Below are 22,580 nucleotides of genomic sequence, written 5' to 3'. Positions count from 1 at the left end.
CATAACCCCCAGGCCCACCCCTCTTTCACAAAAGCTCCATGAAGGCAGAGTCATCATGCCCATGGCTCCATTCCTGCCCCGAGAACAGCGCCTGGCTCAGGGTGGGTGTCCAGTGAGTGTAGGGTAAACAGATGGCCCTGTCCCCCACATGTAGACACCCTCCCCGACCCCCAGCTTCCCAGCCTTGATGTCTCCCCTTGGCGGCCTCCTGCTCTCAGGGCATATGTCCTCTCCTCGGAAGACCTCCTCTGAGAGCCTAACCCGAGGTCCACCCCCACCAGCCATTCATCCATCCCTCCCCACGGCACTCTCCATTGGCTGACATCACTACTTGTTTACTGTCTGTTTCTGCCACTAGAACATCCCCTACAAGTGGGGACCTGGCTTTGGCTCATCCCTGGGCCCCCAGTGGCCAGCACAGTGCAGCTGAGTGCCTGGTCCTTGATTCCGAGGAACGGGGTCGCTCACACTGACTTTTCTGACAAAGGAAAACCGCAGCTCCGGGAGCGAGGCGGGAGGGTCTGCCCTTCCCGGTGACACACGCTCTGAAGGTTCTCTTTCAGTGCAACCCCCTGGGGGGCCTGAACACGCCTTGCCTGCTGATCTTCCGCTCCCGTGGTCGCTGGTAGAAAAACTCAGGATCCAGAGGCTATTTGTGTGCAAAGGAAAACAAACCTAAGTTACTAAATAACAGCCCAACATCTGTCACCACAGATGAGCGACTCTGCACAGCCGGCGATGCCCGCAGGTGCGACCTGTCCAAACACCCGGCACCAGCTTTCCCTTCCCCCTGAGTGGGCTTTCAAGCGCTCATCACAGCTGCCCAGAGACGAGATGCCGCTCACAGCCAGGGCCTGCGCCACACGGGGGGCCGGCACCCCGCTCCCGGAGCCTCGGGTGCACTTCCTGCACAGCAAAGGCCTCGGGTGACTTTCCTGAACAGGAAAAATCACCCCGTGAGGCCTCTGAGACAGCAGGTGTGACTCTGATGCTGCTGCTGTTGTGACCTCGGGGAAGTCAGGTACCACGAAACGTGACCCTGCAGGCACTGAGCACACATGGGGAAGGTGGGGGGCCGACTCCAAAAGCAGCACCCCACCAATGAGGCGGAGGCAAGCTCAGCCACCCCACGAGGCCCCGGGCCCCCAGCCCTGGGAGCTAGATGCACTCAGAATTCCAACAGGGTTCGAGAGTGAGCGTGTTCAAACAAACCCAGGGTGAACATGCACTCGGTAAACACTGACTGAAGCTTTGGTGACCGAGGCTCTGTCTAGATGCTTGGGAGACATGGGGAAGAAAAACAAAAAGATAAGATCCCTGCTCTTGTAAAGCCTGTGCGGGGCGGCGGGGAGACATGGAGAGAAAATCTACAGAAGACATCCTTATTAATTTAAGTCACATATTAGAGAACAATGAAAATAATAAGTGGAGAAATCCAAGTTAAAATCACCAACGACTAGTCATGAGACCTCAGTGCTCAGATCGTGGTCATGGGTTTAGAGTCACCAGGGAAGTTGTGTTACCGACAGACAAAAGTGTTCCCATCAGAATGTGAACTGCAGGACCAGGCTACCTTTGTCTCCCTTGTTCCCTGCAGGATTCTCGGCTTTAAGAAAAATGCCTGACACAAGTCAGAGGTTCAGCCACGTTGCTGAAGAAATGAAATGCTCACCACCAAGTTCTCGAGTATACGACATGGCAGGCGACCCTCTTGATTTCACTAGAATTATTTCAGAGGTGAGGGCTGGGCTTCCACAACAAATCCCAACCCTCCCCCCTTCGCCAACACACACAGAGGCACCTTTACCTCTCCTCTGCCTGCATCCTGCCAGAGGGCACGTGGAAGTCCACTACAACCAGCCAGCACACCTGGTGGTACCCCTTCCACCCCTGGCACGGTGGCCAACACATCGCCTGGGCCACACAGTCCATGCCCCTTGCTGGTCACTTCGTCCTACAGAGACATCTCTTCCTGTGCTAGAGGTGCTCACAGACCGTGTCCACACTGAGCCCTGGGCCACCTGCTGGGAACAGTGGAGTGCAATCTGTCCATGGGGCAGAGGTGGCTGCCAGGTCCAAGCCCTGCCCCTCCGTATCTTCAGATATCCAAAAAGTATATTACAAACCTCCATGGTGATCTGGTTATCTTGTTTGCAAAAGGTAATTCAAGTAGGTGTTTCAAATTACTAGGAAGAAAGCATGACCAGTAATACAAAGAGGTTAGCCCAAATATTTGGCATGTTCCATCCAGAAGCGGTGGTTCTTCGGAAATAGCATTTGTAAAACATGCTTATTAAAGTTAGATTATTTCTTCAAGAAACTTCGTAATTCTAACATAATAATTTGTGTATTGTTAAATTTTTAACTTACGAATAGAGCTGGATATGTTTTTTAAGACACAAAATATATGATTATTTAACCAAGCCCAGAGGGCAAAGTCAAAAATAACACAGCATACAAGATAAAGGGAACCCTTTTAATGACTCTTTCCTTCCCATCCTTTTTTTTTTCATTCCCCATTTTAAAATTTCAGTTAAATAAAAATTTACCTTTTAGTTATTTCCTAAATCATTTACACCTGTTATAAAACATTCAGTTCTTTCCCCATTACTTTACTTGAGGAGTTGGGGGTTAAATGTTATTAATTTTAACATAATTTAGTGCTTTTACATCAGCAGATCCAGAGTCTCCCTTAAGTCAACCCATGGTAAGGTTAAGGTCAGGGAAAGATGCATGACTTCTGGTCCAAACCAATAGCAATGTTAAGGAGTAAACGATCAGGCCTAAGCTTGGAAGAGAAGGTCAAAGATTACAAGGTTAAAGACTCCAGCCTGAGAAGACGAGGGGCAAGAGGTGAGCGGCTCTTGCCTCAAGGAGACACTAGGCACATTTTCCTGTTAGAATGCGCAGTGAACCAAGATCACTCGGTATTGTAAGGGTTTCCCAAACTCCTATACAGGAAGGGCTCTGAAATGATTCCACTTTGAAATCCATGACTGATCACGTTGCAACCCAGTGACAGCAAACACTGGCACAGCAGGTGTCACATGTGAGCACTCTGGAGGATGTTAGTTGGGAAACAGAACTTTTCACAGACAAATCAGAATGCCTCTTATCTAAAGCAGATGGTTTGTTTACTAACTGGTTTCCAAATCCATTTTGTAAACAAAGACTGCAGTTGACCATCCTGGAGAACCACTAGGCTGTTCACAGATCTGCATGGAACACAGTTTCCCTCTATCCCTGCTCCCTTCCTTCTCACATGCACTCTGTCTGAGCCCTGCTGTGGGCATCTGCTTCCTAATGCAGAAGGCATCCTATACACCCATCCATATTGAGGGGAAATCATCTCAGACAGCTGGCAGGAAATCAATGTCCACCTGAAAAGTCCCTTTGAGAGCCATCTAATAAAGCCCAAAATTACAGCTATGAATCCAAAACTGCGGAAGTCTAGACTGGTTTTTCTAAACAAACCAGGGAAAAGTGTTCCGTGCGCAACGTCTCGTAAACCCACAGCTGTTGAACAACGTCTTTCAGGCACAGAGCTGAACTCACAGGAGGCTGCCATTTTCACGACAGCATTTCCTCTCTGGACAGGAACGCACGAGACGCTTGTCATGGTCATTACGTTAAGTACTGAGATCCGGAAACTCACCATCATGCACCCTCCTTCATCTCAAAAGCTGAAACTGTACACCTAAAATCACCCTCATTTTGTGCCTTTTTGCAAAAGTGAAGGTATTAAAACCCGAGCAAAGGAATAAATACGCCTATTTCAGGACATTCTACCTTTAAGGGTCCCAAAGATTCAAAGGTGTTCCCTCTTAGAAAAGAGTTTTATCTTTGTTGAAATAAAAGAGTCTTGATAGAGTCTTTTTCCTACAAATCTCTGGGTGTAAATTGCAGATTGACGTCAGTGCAGTGGGAGAGATTTGAGGAAAAGGACATTTCTTTCACAAAATATTATGCATCAGAGTATACATTCTGAGCTATAAATATTTAACAAGGGCTAATGTGACATATTTACTAATACTTCTGTCAAAATAACAACATCTAAACTGGTACTTGAACAGGCTAGCTTCTCCTTGTGTTTTACTACAGAGAAGCACTGGGACACCGTCTCTTTACTTTCTAAAGAAAAACACACTGTGACTGCCGCTAAAACCGGGAGTAACCTGAGTCGGCGACTTAAAGGGCAGAACGAAGCCCTATTACTAGTGACCACAGTAACAGGAGCATTTGATTACATGGAAGCTGCCTCTCTTTAAGCCCTAAAACACTATCAGGCCTCCATTTTCATTACAAATGTTTGAACGTGCTTTTAAAATGGATTCATGTATTGACAACACAAGTTCTTTTTTTTTTTTTTTTTTAAGTTATTTTTTCCCCCTTCCTAAAAGGGAGACTTTTGGCTGTTTGTTAATTTTCACATCTGTCAGCAGCTGACAACTGGATCTGTGGGGCAAATATTTACTCTTTTAGACAAAGAAACTTCATATAAAATCGAACTTGATGGAATTTTATGATCAAGTGCAAAAGAATCTGGGGCAACTTCACAAATAGTAACAGCTAACAGTGCACACACTCCAGACGTTCTCTCGCAGGGGCCCTGGGGAACAGGCGAGCCTCTGTATCGATATAGAACAGACAGGCCCAGAGATTTTTCAGAGGCAAAAAAAAAAATCAATATAGCAATATACAATGGCAGACAAAGTTACATATGTTTACAGAGTTTTAGTACACAGAAACATCCAGTTCAAGTGCCTGTTGAACTTAAATCTGTATTTGGACTCTCATAGGAAGTAACCCCCCACACGCCCCCCACAAACAATCAACTCTTATTAAACAACAACAACAACAACAACAACAACAACAACAACCAGTTTAGGTACAGAACACTGGTATAGAATATCCAAAATGAAAGTTGAACTTTTCCAAAAGAAAAACCCAGTAAATTCAAGGAAACATCCAATAATCAAGAGGAATAATAATTGCTTCAAATGTGGGCTGTGGGAGTGTGGCCTCCCACCTGCCCCCATCTGGGGATGTGAATAAAAAGAGAATGAAGTTATAATGTTAAAAAAAGAAAAGAAAAAAAAAAAAAGATCGTATAAGTTGCACCAGCCATAATCATCTTAACATGATGACCTGGGTAATCACTTTCCACTAGGATTTAGCCTTTGATGGTAATGACCACAAGTTAATAGCTTTTACTTTAAAAGCCTCTTTCCAAACAGATATCAAATCAAAAGGCACATTTCAAAATTAGAAAGGTCTTGCTAATTTGTCTCCTATCTTTCCAAAGATGAATCTAACTTAGAAATCGCCCTTCTGAGTGTGCTGGTCTCTCAAGCTATTAGAAAATGCCCCCTAAATGCTTAGTTCATGTAAGGATGGGTGTGTGTGTGGGTGTCAGTCATTCTCCCTTCTCCTGAGACCAAGAAGCTACCATCTGCAGGTTCAAGCGCCAGCTCCCCCACATTTACAATATTCTATCAAGTTGCACTCATTTGGATCAGCAAATAAATGGGGGTGGGTGTTGCTGAGAGAAGATAGCTGCCCACCCGTCATGCCTGAAACCTAAAAGCCAGGAAGGCAGTCTGACTCAAGCGTTCTACAGGAAGCAAACTTGGGGATTTTTAAGGCAATAGGGAGGACAAAAAGGGATTTTTCTCTGAACTGCCTGGTTGGGCCTAGCAAGGGGGAGACGTGTATACACCCCGAGCCACCTTCTCCAACCTCGTCCAAGGAGCCCCCTGCCAGATCAACATCTGTAACTGGAACAGATTTCCACTCTGCCAGCTTCTCTCCTTCCACCTTCTACGTTCCCCTCTAAGCCACACCACCGGGACTCTCCACTTGCCTTTGTGTAAAATCTTAAACGTGCTACCTTCGGTTTGTGCAACACAATACTGACTGTGCATATCACTAGCTACATCCCCCGTGCCCGTGAATTTTAACTCATTCCAGTACTGTAACTCTATTTACTAAACTACACTCAGCCTTTCTGGTCCCACAGCTTTTTTTTTTTTTCTACACCAACCTACAACTTAAAAAGGGATCAGACAAGAGGCGGTCTTTTGTGACTGGCTTCTTTCACTTGGACATTGTCTCGAAGATCAACCTATACATTTTACTTTTGATCAGGTGGCAAAATGGCTTGTCCACCCTTGATATCAATGCTTTGGGTTGGAAAACTGTCCTCTTTCACGGTCCGCAAGTCACACGTTACATGGTAGGTGGCCACGGACAAGGATTTTAATGTTTGTACAGATCACCACTCTTCCTGGCTTCATCCTTTTACAAGTAAAATTTAATAAAAAGTAAACTGCTTACTCAGCATAGTAATAAGTTACAAAGCATAAGTTAAAAGTCAATTATTAGAGGAAAAGTTACAAAGTAAGTGGGTTGTTGCTTTTTTAAGTCTTTTGAGATACCAGAGCAACATTTGTTGCATTTGGCAAAAACATAACAGCCTTTATAACAAAGGCAACCACACTCACAAGACTTTCCTGGCACCATGGGAATATGATTTAGGCACTAGAAGAGTATGTGTTAACATCTGTTAGTCAATAGTTCATTAGGCATTGTTAAGTAATTTCTAATCAAGCATCCATCATCCTGGGGCCATGTGAGCATGAACGAGCAGCTATGAAAACTTCTTTGAAGGAAACTTTGGGACAAGCTTCAGTCTCATGAAGGCTGAGACATGGTTTTGTACCCAGCTAGAGTTATCTGGTGAGAAGGCATCAAGCATATAAAAAAGGAAATGATCTTCTCTTTGTGTTTTATGGATATAATTTTTGCTTTTGTTTTAAGCATTATAAGGTAAATTACTAGACATATTTAGGGTACTAAAAACTCTCATTTGATTAGCTTGACATTACAATTCAACATGAAGTGAGGGAAAAACAAATAGGTTTTATAAGATGGTGGCAGCTTCATACTTGGTTTCCATGTTGTTAAATGTTGTTTTCTTCTTACCCTGTGAGGGGAAGACTCTGGACAGCCCCTTCTCTGTTTTCCCATCAGAGTGTAAAGACGGACAGGTCCTGCAGTGGGAAAAGACCAGCGAGGCCAGAGGCTTTGCTGAGTGGATAAACAATGCAAGGCCCGGGGGCTCCAGGTCCCTGGACAAGGCTCCCTGTTCCACCCACTGCACCGCAGCACCTCTGCAAGGTGCAAATCGTGTTTGAGATAAGCTTCCCCAGATGTGCGTCCATCTGGAAGTTATGACATTTTTGTGCAGGTCTGTCATAGCCCCATCAACAGACTGGCCACCTGGAAAAATGGGGGAGAAATGGTCCCTGATGGGTCGGATGCTCCTTTTAAACAGGAAAAGTGATGACCTTTCTAGGCAACACAGGTCACCCAGATTCCCCCTTCACTTTGTACCCGGCTTCCCCACCACATTCAGACCCACAGCACCAGGGCACACAACGCCCCTCCGGGTGCGCGGGGCCGCCTGGTGCGCTGACATGACCAAGCACAACCCCTCCTGTGCTTCCAACACTTTCTTCCTCCAGTCACCTGCCTGGCCACTTCCCAGGCCCAAGAGGAACAGAGCCACCTGCTCCTTCTCAGAGTGTCCTTGAGGGGCAAAGTCCCAGAACACAAGCCATAGACACTCAACAGTTAATATGCATTGCCTCCGGCTAGGTCACAGATACTAAGCGTTGGCAGATGGAGCAGCAAATCAGGGCTCTTTTCAGTGTGTGGACCTGCCTTTTTCTCTGATCCCCAGGAGCGACCCCCTCTGACCATCTTCCTCCAACAGTGCTTCCTCCTAGAAACCCCTTCATCAAAGCAGGAGGACCCTCACGAGGCCACCAAAGAGCCCCTGGGTTACATTACAGCTCCTGGTCACAGGATTTAATACAAACGTGTCCCTGTACAGCCTGTTTTTTTTTCTTTCATTATTAAACTGCAAGACCATCCAATGTGCAAAGCCCTTTCCCCAAAGAAAAGGTTCGATGGCATAATTATCAAGGTCCACTTCAAAACTCATGGTTGCACACAATTACAATTAAGAAATGGCACATCATCTTCTTTGTAAGGTATGGAATTTTCAATTTTCAAATGAAAGACGACCGTCTCCTCCAAGGAGAGGACCAGCAGTCAGGAGCAAGGGGGTGGTGGGCAGAGGAAGGGCGAACAGGAGACCTCAACCACAGAGGCTGGAGCTGTGACATTTGATTTTCTGACCACATACACATAATGAAAATGATTATGGTATAAAGTAAGATTATGGATTTTTGCCTTAAAAAAAAAAAAAAAAACAGGCTAGCCAGCTGACATCAACTTTATCACTCCCGTGATTCCAAATGGAAAAAAAGCGTCATAGACGCAACTGTACAGCCTAGAACAACGAGTCCTTGTAAACAGTGTAAGAGTTTTTTTTCTTTCAAAGATAAATAAAGAAGGCACAACCTAGAAATAATATAACTACACAAAGAAAATATTACACACAAAGAAAAAAGTTGGCAATCGTGATCTGTGCTGGGTTTATGGGTTTTATTGTTTGTCTTTCCATTTTACAGAAAGGTAAATGAACAGGAAAGTAAACTGAGAAAAGTAAGCCGCGAGCCCACATGTTCTATCCTGTTATGAGCAGTCTACCTTCAGACACTTAAAAAAAAAAAAAGAAAAGAAAAAGTAAAAGCCATTGTAAAATGAGTTTCCAAAAGAGAAAATAATATTTAACTGACTACCGAGCACAAAAATCCTTTAATCACTTTAATCAATTGAAATTGATGCTAGAAGAAACTGTTCAGAAACCAGAAGGAATACGTGAAGCTATCTCTGCTTTGCTAAAAACCAGAAAGATATCAGTTGAAGAGGGGAAAGAAAAAGGGGAGGGAAAATGTGTTTTGCATAAGGATGACCCCGGCTGTTTCTGCACGGTGTCCATGCTGAGCAAAGTCACCTGCCGGAGGCGGAGGCACAGCACAGCCCCCCCTGCCCTCCTGGAGCTGTCCGGGCTCAGCACGACCAAGCATCCTCAGGGAGCACTGATCAAGGCGGAACAGTAAACAGACAGTTTGAAAAATTACACAAACTGCAAGGTTGACATCATTATTTACATGCAATCAGGGAAAAAATGCCCTGACCGAGGGAGACTTGCATTAGATAAATACTTAAAAAATCCTTTAATGGAACAGATGCACATTGTAGGTAAACAGACACTGGTACCTCTGAGTAAAAAGCACCCTGGACAACTGACAGGGCTCAGAAGACAGGAGGAGAGTTTATGATGTAGAAGATGGCAGGACAGCTTTTTCTCCAACCTTCCACTGGTCCCAGCTCATGACTCAGAGCTGGTCTCCACCCTCCCCAGCAGGGAGATCCCTGTACCTCCTACTCTAACATCCTCCGTGTCCGCGATGCTCCCCTGAACGCTGGGATGAGGGCAACCACAGCCTCCATGCAGGATGCTTTCTAACTCTGGAAGTGGTACAGAACCCGACAATTTCAGCTTAAAAATCTGTCCATTTGGAGATTGTATCAAACATCTGCTCCTGCACAAAGCCCCTCAATCCAGCGTGGGCACGTGCAGGTCACCGACGTACAGCAACCACTACTCCAGCCACCAAAACTGAAAACACCACAAAAGAAAAAAAAAAAATCCCTCCCCACCGCTGGAATGTGAGCCGAGGTTCCAGAGCCCGGGATGCAAACCAAGAAGCCACTGTCCCTCACCAAGAGGCAGCCTCGAGAATCGTTCCCATTTCCCTTCTGCCTCCTTTGCCCTCTTCAAAGTAAAGGTTCTCATGCCACAGATGGCCTCCAGGCACATGTACAAAATAATTGTACTTTTATCCACTCAAGATGCAGACTCATAACCCTTCCAGAAACTACCATCTGAGTACGCCAATCCTCTCCTTCCGAGATGAGGATACTAGATGTTTCTGCAGAGCGTTTCCAGTGAGGAACCCGTCTTAGAAATGCACCTGGGGTGTGGGTGAGGGGGGTCATCTTTTTCAGGATCAATAGTACACTCTGTGCCCATTTTCTATGGGTTGGGGTTCCAGTGAAGGTGAGGGGAGAGGGCTGTGTAATGTTTAACTTGGATGATGAAAGGCAGCCTCTCCTGAACCATTTCCAAGTGCTCACATCCCGACACCTTCTCCAGGATTTAGTCAACCTATCAGGGTCACAATTCTGAGCTGAGTGTTTTGAGTGACAGTGTTTGGGTTTGTCTGAAGGTGTTTCATTCGGGAGGGCTGTGGGGCACTCTCCGCCCCAGCTCCGAGGGCAGAAAGCTCAGGTTGGCAAGGAGTGGCACAGATGGTGACTTTCTTCTGCTCTGCAGGCCAGATCAATTCAGGGAGGGACAGAAAACAGGCAGCAAGCTGGAGTCCCCCCGCTGGGCTGTGACTACTTTGCAGGAGCCAGGATGGGGCGCTCAACCTGACTCCCTCCACCAGGTCTCATGACCGGCCACTCACTGGTGCTGACGGCTCCAGGGCACTTCTGTGGGTATTTAAGCTGCATTGAGGGCTTTGGGAATGTCATCAACAACCAGAAATAGTGCCATTTCCATCCTGAACTCAGGCTCTGAGCAATCCTCAAGTGGGTGAGAGAGGTAAGGAATGGCCATGTCAAGATCAGCGCTCCACCACCAAGGAAGAGGTTAGGAGGGCACCGCATGGGGAGAGGGGACACGTCTCAGAGGCAGCGCCCGAAATGCCCAGCTGGCAGGCCGCCTGCTTGGTCATCTTGTGTCTGGCTGGCCGGAGAACAGTGTCCTTCCCCAAACCATTCCAACCATTCCAAACAAACCCCACGAGTGAAAAATACACACACAAACCAGGACCTTTGCCCCAACAGGGGTAAAAAGGGGCGGGGGCTTGACTGTCACTTGTAAGGGTCAACACGGAGGTCCCCACACACTGAGACCTGGGCCCTTTCTTGCAGGGAGCAGCTTTCTTTCCAGGGCGTGATCTGTTCACAAAGGTCAAGAGGTTAGCCATTGCTGCTGTTGCTGTTGCTGTTTTAAGTCCCTGGTTAACAATTAGACCACAGAGTGAGGACCATCTGCAACAATGATGATTATTCTGAGTCTCGGTTAGATGAGCCAAGAAAACCATGTTACACCTTCAAGTTTCCCTCACCTCGTTTCAGGGCTCCTGGCCTTACACAGGTGCCAGCCCTGATGGCAGGAACAAACAAGACCTGTCCTGAGGTCCCACGCTGGGAAAGCTAGCACTCGACACTAGACCTCTGCAATGTGCTCCAGACACCTGAGGTTAAGGAAGCTGGACTTGCCAAAGCCTACGAGCACATGGGATTTCTGGGGAAGCCATGGGCCACGCACGGAGAGGGAAGGGTGAAAGAGGTCTGCGGGGTCTACAGGGCAGTTGGGCAGCAGCTAGAAGGCTGGGCACGGAGAAACTGTCCATACTTGGATTAGACAGCCATCACCAACCCCTGCTTTCAGCACATCCACCCAGCTAGTGGGCTGTGCCCCAGCTGGTGGTCAGGGAGGGTGCTCTGTTTAAGGAGATCCAAAAGACACCCACGTTCCAGATTTACAATATAGATCCACTACTGGGCATCTCACATGGTCAGAACCCCTGCCTCTCTTTCCCTCACTGCTGGGAGAGGGGATCGTGCCAGAGGAGCTCCAAGGGAAAACCACACAGGTTACTGAGCATTAACATTAATAGTACAAAAATAGCAAGTGAGTCTGCTTTACCCACTCATCTAATTCAGTCTTCAAAATACCTCTAAAGGCATATTTATTTCCAATGTACTGATGAGGACTCCAATCAAGTTCTATAAAACCCATAAGATACACCACCTCGCACCTGTCAGAATGGTTATTATCAAAAAGACAAGGAATAACAAGCATTGGTGAGAATGTGGAGAAAAGGGAATCCTTGAGCACTGTTGGTGGGAATGTAAATTGGTGCAGCCGCTATGGAAAATGGTATGGAAGTTCCTCAAAAAATTAAAAATAGACTTACCATATGATCCAGCAATTCCACTCCTTTTCCCAAAGAAAACAAAAACACTACTTTGAAAAGATACATGCACCACTATGTTCATTGCAGCATTATTCACAATAGCCAGAATATGGAAGCAATCTAAGTGCCCAGTGACAGATGAATGGATAAAGATGTGATATATATACATGCATACACACACACACACACACACACACACAATGGAATATTACTCAGCCATAAGGAAAGAATGAAATCTTCCCATTTGCAACATGGATGGACCCAAAAGGTATTATGCTACGTGAAACAAGAGAGACAAAGAAAGATAAATCCTGTGTGACTTCACCAACATGTGGAATCTAAAAAATAAAACAAATGAACAGACATAACAAAACAGAAAGAGTCACAGATACTGAGAACAGGTGGTTGCCAGAGAGAAGGGGGTGGGAGGATGAGTGAAACAGGTGAGGGAGATTAAGAGGTACAAACTTGCAATTCCAAAATAAATGAGTCAGTAGGATGAATGCACAGTGTGGGGAATACAGTCAATAATAATGAAATATCTTTGTATGGTGACAGATGTGACTAGACTTATCTTGGTGATCATTCTGTAATGTATGGAAATATTAAATCACTACATTGTGCACCAGGAACTAACATAGTGTTGTAGGTCAATTATATGTCAAAAACAAACAAAAGAACTCATAGAAAGAGATGAGATTTGTGGTTCCCAGAGGCGGGAGTTGGGGGGAGGTGGAAGTGGATGAAGGTGGTGAAAAGGTACAAACTTCCAGTTATAAGATAAACACTAGGGATGTGATGTACACCATGATTAATAGAACTAACACCGTTACATGTTAAGTATGAAAATTCTTAAGGGTAGATCCTAAGAGTTCTCATCACAAGGAAAAGATTTTTCTGTCTTTCTTCTTTCATTTTGTATGAGATGATGGATGTTCACAAAACTTATTGTGGTAATCATTTCATGATGTATGTAAGTCAAATCACTATGCTGTACATCTTAAACTCATACAGTGCTGTATGCCATTATATCTCAATAAAACTGGAAGGGGGAGGAAAAAAAAAACCTAGAAATCATGAAATCTGAGGGATCTCAAAGCACATGCCCTTAGGACATATTAACAGCCCCTCCTATAAGTAGTATTGAAATGTGAATTTTGATACCCCTCCTTCATAAGAACATCGTTTTTAACTCTGGATTACCGAGCACTGAAATCAGTGAAGAGTGATGTGAACTTGATGTTCCCCAATTCAGTGCAGACACACCATTTCCATATGCTACAGTGAAACAGGGAGTTGTAACATCTGAGAGAAAGAAGGATGAAGAAAGTCAACACCTCAAAAAGAATCTACAAGTACCCGACTGGGTACATTCAATTCTTGGTACAAACAAGATCTACACTGTATTGCTTCTAAAAACACCCTATATATGATAAAATTGGATTCAATTGCTTGTAACAAGATGTCATGCTGATGGGTTGAGGTTAATTACTATGCGACACTAGCCAATCGAGACAAATTTCAGTTGCACAACTGGATTCTAAAATTGTAACCATAAAATTACAAACTACCAGGAATGAGTAACTCTTTCCCATGTTTAACTATTTGCCCCCTTTTAAATACACACACACACACACACACACACACACACACACACACACAATGTATGTGTGTTCATATTCTTTTCAGTTTAAGTTGTCAAAAAAGAAAAAAAAACAGGCATGCTATAAATACGCACTTTTAAGTGATAAGTGATTAGAATTATAATAACTAAGGTGCGGGATGTCCATAAACTAGAACCTGAATTAGGATATGTGGTCAAGTGAGGGTTCGCCTGGTCTAAGGGGCTCAGCAGGATAATTTGGGTTTTGGCCAACTCTGACCACCTAGGTTGGTCCTCATCCTGACACTATTCTCTCTAGCAGTGAAAGCAAAACAACAACAACAATAGAAAACCAGATTCTCAGATATTTTGTATTTCCAAATGGAAACAGATTGCTCTAGGCCTCCTCTGTTTACTCCCACAAGGAGAAGAATGCCAGCTCTCTGCTCATATATCAACTCATCCCAAGGTGGAAAAAAACTTGTACTTAAAAACTGGACTTGAGGGGAGGGTAGAGCTGTGGTAGAGCATGCATTAAAACAAATGAATAAAACTCCTTCTCCCCAAAATAAAGTACAAAAAAAACTTGGACTTAAATGCCACATTATTATTACTAATCAACACTATTATTATATTATAAATATTTATATAAATAATTATATTATAAATGTAATATTATACAAATAATTACAAATATTATTATGTGACAGACCAATCAGAAACTGTGCATGCACACAGAACACAAATAAATTCTAATCTCTGGTGGGAAAAAAGGAAGGCATTTTATAGAAATAGAAACATTTATAAATTCAAACGTGACAAAAGTGCTTTTTCTGAGAAACAGCATCAGTAGCCTTCACAAAATTTTATCAGGTGGCTTCTAATAAAAAATTATAGGACTTTCCATATGTTGAACATCAACTAACTCCTCTAGACTAAATTGAAATGCCACGACGTGGTGACAAGACAGTTGTTAGTACTACCTAGTACAGGAAAATATTTTGAAATAGATAAATATTCCACTCTATCTTTAAGAAAAGATTTTATTATAGCTTAAGTTAAAAAAAAATAGAAACTCTTCTAAGATCATAAATAAGGCAAGGAGGTCTCTCACTATCCTTATTCAGGCACTGCAATAAGACAAGAAAAGGAAATAAAAAGGCATATAAACTGGAAAGAAAGCAAGAAAACTGTCCCTATTTGCAAATGACTTAACTGTCAGCAGAAAATTCCAAGAAATTCTAAAACAAACAAGCAAACCAAAAAACCTCCTAAAACTAACAAGTAAGTTCAGAAAATTATATCTTGACATACTAGGAATGGAAAAAAAAAAGTTAAATACTTAGGTACAACTCTAACAAACATATACAGGACTTAACATGTTGAAAACTACAAAATGCCTATGGAAGAAATCAAAGAGAAACTAAAATATATGGGGAGACACATTGTGCTCAAGGAATGAGAGACTCAACATCACACAGATATCAATTCTCTCCCAAATTGATATACAGGTTTATTGAGTCCTAGCAAAATGCCAGCAAGATGTAGGCATGTTTTTAAATGTAGGCATGTTTATTCCAAAATTTGTATCAAAAGGCAAAGGACTGGAATAACTAAAACAATTTTGAAAAAGAAGAATGAAGTGGGAGGAATCAGCTGACCTGTTTTCAAAATTTACTATAGAGCGACACTAATCAAAACTGTGTGATACTGGGAGAGAAACAGACACACAGATCAATGGAACAGAATAGGGAACCCAGAAATAGACCCACACAAATACAAATGACTGATTTTTGACTCAGGAGCAAAAGCAAGCAGTGATAGCTTTTTCTACAAATAAGGCTGAAGTAGATATCCTTGGAGGCAAGGGGGAACCTCAACCTAAGTCTCATATCTTGTACAAAAATTAACTCAAAATGGGCCATGGACTATGTAAAATGTAAGACTATATAAATCTTTAAAGAAAAAAAGAGAAGAGAATGTTCTGGAGCCTAGCACGAGGCAGAGTTCTTAAACTAGATACCAAAAGCACAAACCATGAAAAAAAAAAACACTGATAAATTAGACTTCAGCAAAATTTAAAACTTTTACTCAGCAAAGACCCAGTTAAAGTAAATGAACAGACAAGCTACAGATTGGGAGAAAATATTTACAAACCATAATCCAGCAAAGGACCAGTCTCTGGAATACAGAAAGAACTGAAAACTCAACATTAAAAACAATCCAATTAGAAGCTCAGCAAAAAAACAGGAACAGATGTTTCACTCAAAAGGATATACAGATTGCAAATAAACAAATGAAAAGGTACTTCACTATCATTAGCCATTAGGAAAATGCAAATTAAAGCCACAATGAGATATCGTTCTATATCTATCAGAATAGGCTAAAATAAAAAATAGTGACACCACCAAATACTGGCAAGGATGTGGAGAAGCTGGGTCATTCACACAGTGCTGGCGGTTGTGTGGAATGGCACAGCCATTCTGGAAAACTGCCTGGCTATTTCTAAACAACTAAACGTGCATCTCCTATACAACATAGCAATTACACTCCTGGGCATTTAACTGAGAAAAATAAAATGTACATTCACACAAAAACCTGTATGTGAATGTTCAGAGCATATATACATATACACATATCTCCAAAAACTGGTAACAATCCAGGTGTTTTTCAAGGGGCAGATAAACAGTGGTACATCTCTGGAATACTGGTCAGCAATAAAATAGGACACACAACAACCTGGATGAATCTATAGAGAATTATGCCGAGGAAAAAACTAACCCCAAAACATTACATAGTGTATTATTCCATGTAAAGAACATTCTTAACATGACATTTTAGGGATGAAGAACAGATCAACTGGAACCAGGGAATAAGAAGTCTGTAGAGGTAGAGGGAAGTGGGTGTGGCAACAGGAGGCACCCTTGTGATGAAAATGTTCTGTACCTTGACTATATTAATAGTAATGTCAGTATGTCAGTTGTGATACTGTAAAATTGTTTTACAAAATATTAGTGGAGGGGGAACCAGTGCACAGGATCTCTCTGTATTATTTATTATAACCATATGTGAATCTACAATTTTCTCAAAAATTTTTTAAAAATTTAATGGAAAAATGTCTTTTAACAACACATGTGTTAGCTTGCCATCCTCCAGAAGCCTAGGCAGACAAATGGCTTCTTGCAAATCACATCATTCCCCGATGCAGGCTGTCCAGATGTAGAACATATCCCACCCGTGCACTACCACTTCATCAGGAAGTCACAGCTCCAAAGAGGTTAATTTTTAAGTCTCTGTTTAGAAATCTCATCTTTAAGCTAAACTGCATTCTTAACAGAAGGACTATTTCAGTTATAATAGTTTCGGATTATATACCATGACAACAATAAACCAAAGGAAGAATTCAAAAATAAGCAATCACAATAATTAGCACAAAAGAATTTCTAAGCCAATTATTGAGCAACTTTCTGAAGGAACAAGACTATTTTAAACCAAAAGAATGCATATCCAAGACATGTTTATTGCAGGGTTATTTGTAATACTAAAAAATTGGAAACAACCTAAATGCCTAATTTGGAGCGATTAAAGAAATTGTGCCCATCATTCTGGCATTATGCAATGGTTAAAAATAACAGGGTGGATCCACATGTACTGCCAGCGAACGATAATCAAGGTAAATTATTAAGCTGAAAAAAGGTGCAGAGCAATGCAAAAGAATGATCCCATTTCAGTCTTCAAAACTGTATCAGAATATGTCCATATATAACGTAAATAAATGAGAAAGTTGTTTGTAATGAAGATTCAGAAGGGGGGTTGGTGACTGTTTGCATGAAAGAAGAATGGCCTCATGCTATCAATATTTTTAAATGTATCCTCATTGTAAAAAAAAAGTCAATCAGAACACAAATTTAGCTTTCTATCAATCCATCATGATTAATACAAGGTATGTTTTCCATGAAATTCAACGAGGTTAAAAAAAAAGTTACTTTTTTTCATGTTATCCCAAAATGCATAGATTCAGGTTTTTATCCAAATCTGTCACTGAATTGTTCCTTCTTAAAAGGGACTAGAACAGAGACTCACAAACTCAAGTCTTTCAAGGAACCCTACATATTAACAGGAAAGTTACTCACACAGATTTGAGAAATGCTGTTTAAAACATAAACAGGAAGGGGATAAGATAATCAGCCTTTTCCTTGGCCAGGGCATGAAAAGATGCTTAGTGGATTTCAGAGTTTGAGAAACACTGAACTTGATCCCCTTGCCTTTGCAATACCCCAGTGTTGTCTGTATTATCCATCAAGTATACAAAGACAGGAAACGGACTCAGTATGGCCTCAGCACCTGGCACGATGATAGCGCAGGGCATTTATCCAGCTATAAGGAGCATGTGATGTGCATATGCAAACAAGAGTTACAAAATCTGCAAGGTACGCAAAGCTCCAAGAAGTTTACGTATTTGCCTTATAATCTTGTTTACACTATTAAATTTACCATGACAGATTAAATGTGATAACTCACTATTTCTATTCAAAAAAGGCATTTGATAAACAGTACAAATAAAGCCAAGTACTACTTTACAAAAAGTTCAGCTACATAAATCTAAGCTGAAAACTGAGAAACCAAGTCCCACAAATGATAAGCAGAGCCCTTCCCAGTTATGTGGTAGTTCCCCGTAAAAGGTAAAATCTCTAATGGATTTAAATACAATCTGATGTATAACATTAGTAGTATCGAGGAAACACATTCTAGCAAAAGTGATCAGACAAGTCCCTTCCACACCCCAATCCCAATTCACTTCTCTTCTATTCCAAAAAAAAAAAAATATTAAATCTGTCTCACTGACTGAAGATCCAAGATAAATTTTAGAATCGTTTTATCAAGCTCCAAACAAAGTACAGAAGCTGTGAAGTTGTTTTTAAATTATAAATCAATTTGGGAAGGAGTGACCAAGGTTAATATTCTGGCTTCCCACGTAGGAGAAATGAATTTTCACTTTATTTAAATCTTCTTTTCCATATTGCTCAGCAAGATTAGGTAGATATTTCATAAATATGTCCTGCACAGGTCTTTAATTAGAGTTATTCCTTGTTAACTGGATTATATCATTAAAAAGCAATACAGTGTTCTTAATTTCAGGTATAGTAAGCAATTCAATTAAGTTATCCATCTAAACCTTAAGGGGATCCTTGAGGGGCCCACCTGCTTGAGTGAACAGTGAGGGATGATTTGTAATTAGCATCTTAATTTCACCTATAAATAAATGAAAACTTATAAAACTCTTCAAGGTATTTAAAAGTTCTATTAAGCAGGCTACACACTAACCTTAACAGTCTTACTGAATTAATTTACAATACCGAGAATTATTAAATCAGATAATACATTGCAAAGCACTTAGTGTCTGACACACAGAGAGATATATTCAATAAATATGAATGCCTGTTGTTATTACATAGAGAAAAACGTCCACCTGGCTCCATTCTTGGCCACTAACTTAATAGGTGGCGTTCAAGTGCATGAGGTGTGTACTTTGAGTAGACCCCACCACACCAGCTGTCTGGAGGCTGCCCTCTGGTGCAGGCTGTCTAGATGATGGTCCCAGAAAGCCGCATGCAGGTCACTACAACAGCTGAACATTTCCAAGCCAGAGAACTCTGTCTTTTAATGATCACAAAAGAACAGAGAACTCAGGAAAACTGCACTGCTAATTAACTCTCTCTGACCTTTCTTTGCTTGGAGTTCCTCTGGCCATCTTAACCTCTGCTCCACCGGGACATCCCAAGACTGGCAGAGCTACCGGAGGGCTGTGGTCCCAGAGGTCCTGCAGCTCTGCCTCAGCTCCTGGGCATGTGGGTGTTGTCTTCCTTCAGGGACAAGCCCAAGTCATGTGATACTATGTTACCACCAAGTCTGACTCCAGACAAAGAGACGGCATTTATTGTTTAATGGTAATTCTGCATCAGAAAAGATTCTGAAATGTGCAGCTCAAGATAGTAAGATTTCACAGTGGCTATCTGAAACTCAAAAGGTGGTCAAAACCTCAAACTGGCCGTGTCACCCCAGCAACTTACTCCAACCTCTCTGCGGCTCAGTTTCTTTATCTATAAAGTGGGCACAGCAGTTCTTACTTAATGAGGTTTAGATTAAATAAACCGATACTTATAAACTGCTTGGGATGGTACCCAGCACAGAGCAGTGCCCCGTAACTATTTCTTGAATAAATGAAATAAAAATAAACAAAAGTCTAGCTTAAACCTTAAGAGAATTTTTTTGAACAGTCAAAAATCTTAAAAAGCTAAATTTTGGAATCAATTGCATTTTTAAAGTCATTACTAAACATGAGGTCCTGCATTCACTTATGCCGGATTACATAACAGACAAAAAACTTATTCTCTTGGGAATTTCCAGAACCCTGTATTACAGCCAAAATACACTGACCTTGAATACATTGTTCTTGAACAAAGTGGATGTACTGAACACTGAATTGATGTTACTGCCTCGTACCTAGCACACAGTGCTGAACGCGCTCATGCTCAATTATCTGACAGTGATGCCAGTATGTAAGAGTAATACATAATTTTTAATCTTATTTGAAAGGTATTATGCACTCCCAGAGCACTTGCAAGAAACTACTCTTCTGCTCTTCATGGTTTGCTGTCTGCTCATCAGCAGGAAGACAGCTGGTTTGGGGGCTGGTGATGGGTTTTTCCATTGTTTTCAAAAGGCAGAGAACTACCCACACGCTGACTTCCAGAGACACTGCAGCGATCAGTCACCGGAAATCACACAGCAAAGGTCACCGCCAGAGATCCGACACGTGGCTCCCGGGGCTCCCACTGCACCGCCACTACCAGGCTGTGGCTCAGCCCCTGGGAAGGTGGCTCAGTGAAGGACAGTGAAGGGAACACTGTCAGTCAGAAGGGAGCAGCCTCACTGCCTACTTCACCAAAGGGAACGACAGGGTGAGGGGAGGGGACCTGCTCAGAGTCACCTGGACAGTCAACCCGGGGCCATTCCCGTTCCCTCCTCCGTTCCCCTGAAAGGCATCCTTCCTCCTGCCAAGGAGTCCGCGGACCTGAGAGTCAGAGGCTGAGCCCCTGTGCCCTTCTGGGCTTCTGTGCTGTTGGACAAACTCTAAATCACGGTCCCTGTCTGGGTCTCAGTTTTCTCACCTGTGAAGTGGAGGGATGGAACCAGATGACTTCCAATAGGGGAAAAGGGGAAAAGGATACCTTAGCATCAAAGATCGTGAGAAAGGAGCCAAAGGAGTCAGACACTCAATTATTCAAATAATAAAACTGGAGTCCATACAGGTAGATTGAACAGGCCTCACAGCGTCTCTGTTCCCCACTGCAGTTAAGATAACCAGATGTCAAGCCTCAGGAAGGTAACAGAGGCCCTCAGGCAGACGCCCCTCTTCCGTGAAGCCTTCAGCAGCCTGCAGGCAGAGCTGGTGGTGCTGCTCCCTGATTCCTTCTTGTGTTCTTAGAACAGGGGTATAATTGCCCATTTCTTATTTTTTTAAATTGAAGTACAGTCAGTTACAATGTGTCAATTTCTGGTGTCCAGCACAATGTCCCATTTATGCATATACATACATATATTCATTTTCATATTCTTTTTCATTAAGGGCTATTACAAGATATTGAACATAGTTTCCTGTACTATACAGAAGAAACTTTTTTTAAATCTGTTTTTATATATAGTGGCTAACATTTGCAAATCTCAAACTTCCAAATTTATCCCTTCCCATCCTCTTTTCCCTGTAACCATAAGATTGTTTACTATGTCTGTGAGTCTGTTTCTGTTTTGTAGATGAGCTCCTACTGTCCTTTTATTCTCTCTCTCTTTTTTTTTTTTAGATTCCACATATGAGTGATATATGGTGCTTTTCTTTCTCTTTCTGGCTTCCTTCACTTACAATGATGATATCTAGATCCATCTATGTTGCTGCAAGTGGCATTATTTTATTCTTTTTTATGGCTGAGTAGTATTCATACACACACACACACACACACACCACAACTTCTTTATCCAGTCATCTGTTGATGGACATTTAGGTTGCTTCCATGTGTTGGATGTTGTAAATAATGCTGCCATGAACATTGGGTGCATGTATCTCTTCACATTAGAATTCCCTCTGGATATATGCCCAGGAGTGGGATTGCTGGATCATATGGTAAGTCTATTTTGTAGTTTTTTGAGGAATCTCCATACTGTTTTCCATAATGGCTGCACCAAACTACATCCCCACCAGCAGTGTAGGAGGGTTCCCTTTTCTCCACAGTCTCTCCAGCACTTATCACTCGTTAATTGCCCATTTCTGTTCTCCTTTCCCCCAAAGACTGATCCAGAGCTGGTCTTACTGAGTTCTGCATTCTCATTGCAGGACACTCTGCCTGGTGTGTAGTAGGTGCTCAGTAAATGACAACATCCCCATCCAAACCACAGTAGCACATATGGGCCTTTGTACCATCCAGTTCTCTTCTCCTCTCCTCTGTTTCCCCACTGTCAGTGCTCATCTCGATCTTACTGGAACGATCTCCATGTGGGACCCCTATAGTGAACATACGCTACTTTTCAGAAAAACAACGCAGCTGCTCCAACCTGCTTCTCTCCACGTCCAGGGTAAGTGTCTGCAGACCCCATCTTGCATCTGTGTCCTCTCTTCTTCAGGCTAAAATGCTGTTCTCCCTGTTAGCTGTCAGGATGTACCTGTCTCGTCCCCCTGCCCGCTGCGGCATCCCCCTGACTCTGGGCGGCCCCTGCAATGTGCACCATCCCTGAGCTGCTCTCTTCATCACTGACGTGTGCAGCCTGAGATGCTGGAGCCATCTGCACCCTTGATGTCCCGCCTTGGTCACCATTCCTTCCTTGGATAGGACACTAAAGACTTTGATGTAGGCCATGAGGCTGGGTCCTTGACCTGGGTCAAGTACCTGGGTACTTCACTTCTCAAGAGCCACCCCTGCCCCCTCACCACTTCCCCCAAACTCCCACACCCTGAA

General features: G+C 42.9%; 1 protein-coding gene and 1 pseudogene across 2 annotated transcripts in view; both read right to left on the bottom strand.

The window, feature by feature from the left end:
- IGF1R (insulin like growth factor 1 receptor) overlaps positions 1-22,580 on the bottom strand; it is a 280,712-nt gene that overhangs the window by 143,923 nt on the left and 114,209 nt on the right. The window lies entirely within an intron of this gene.
- The window catches only part of LOC141575204 (large ribosomal subunit protein eL39-like), a 66,675-nt pseudogene extending 44,095 nt beyond the window's left edge, over positions 1-22,580 (bottom strand).

This window comes from Camelus bactrianus, chromosome 27, assembly GCF_048773025.1.
Source record: "Camelus bactrianus isolate YW-2024 breed Bactrian camel chromosome 27, ASM4877302v1, whole genome shotgun sequence".
Taxonomy (NCBI): Eukaryota; Metazoa; Chordata; class Mammalia; order Artiodactyla; family Camelidae; genus Camelus; species Camelus bactrianus.
Note: the sequence above shows the minus strand (reverse complement) of the source record. Positions and strands in the feature narration are given on the sequence as shown.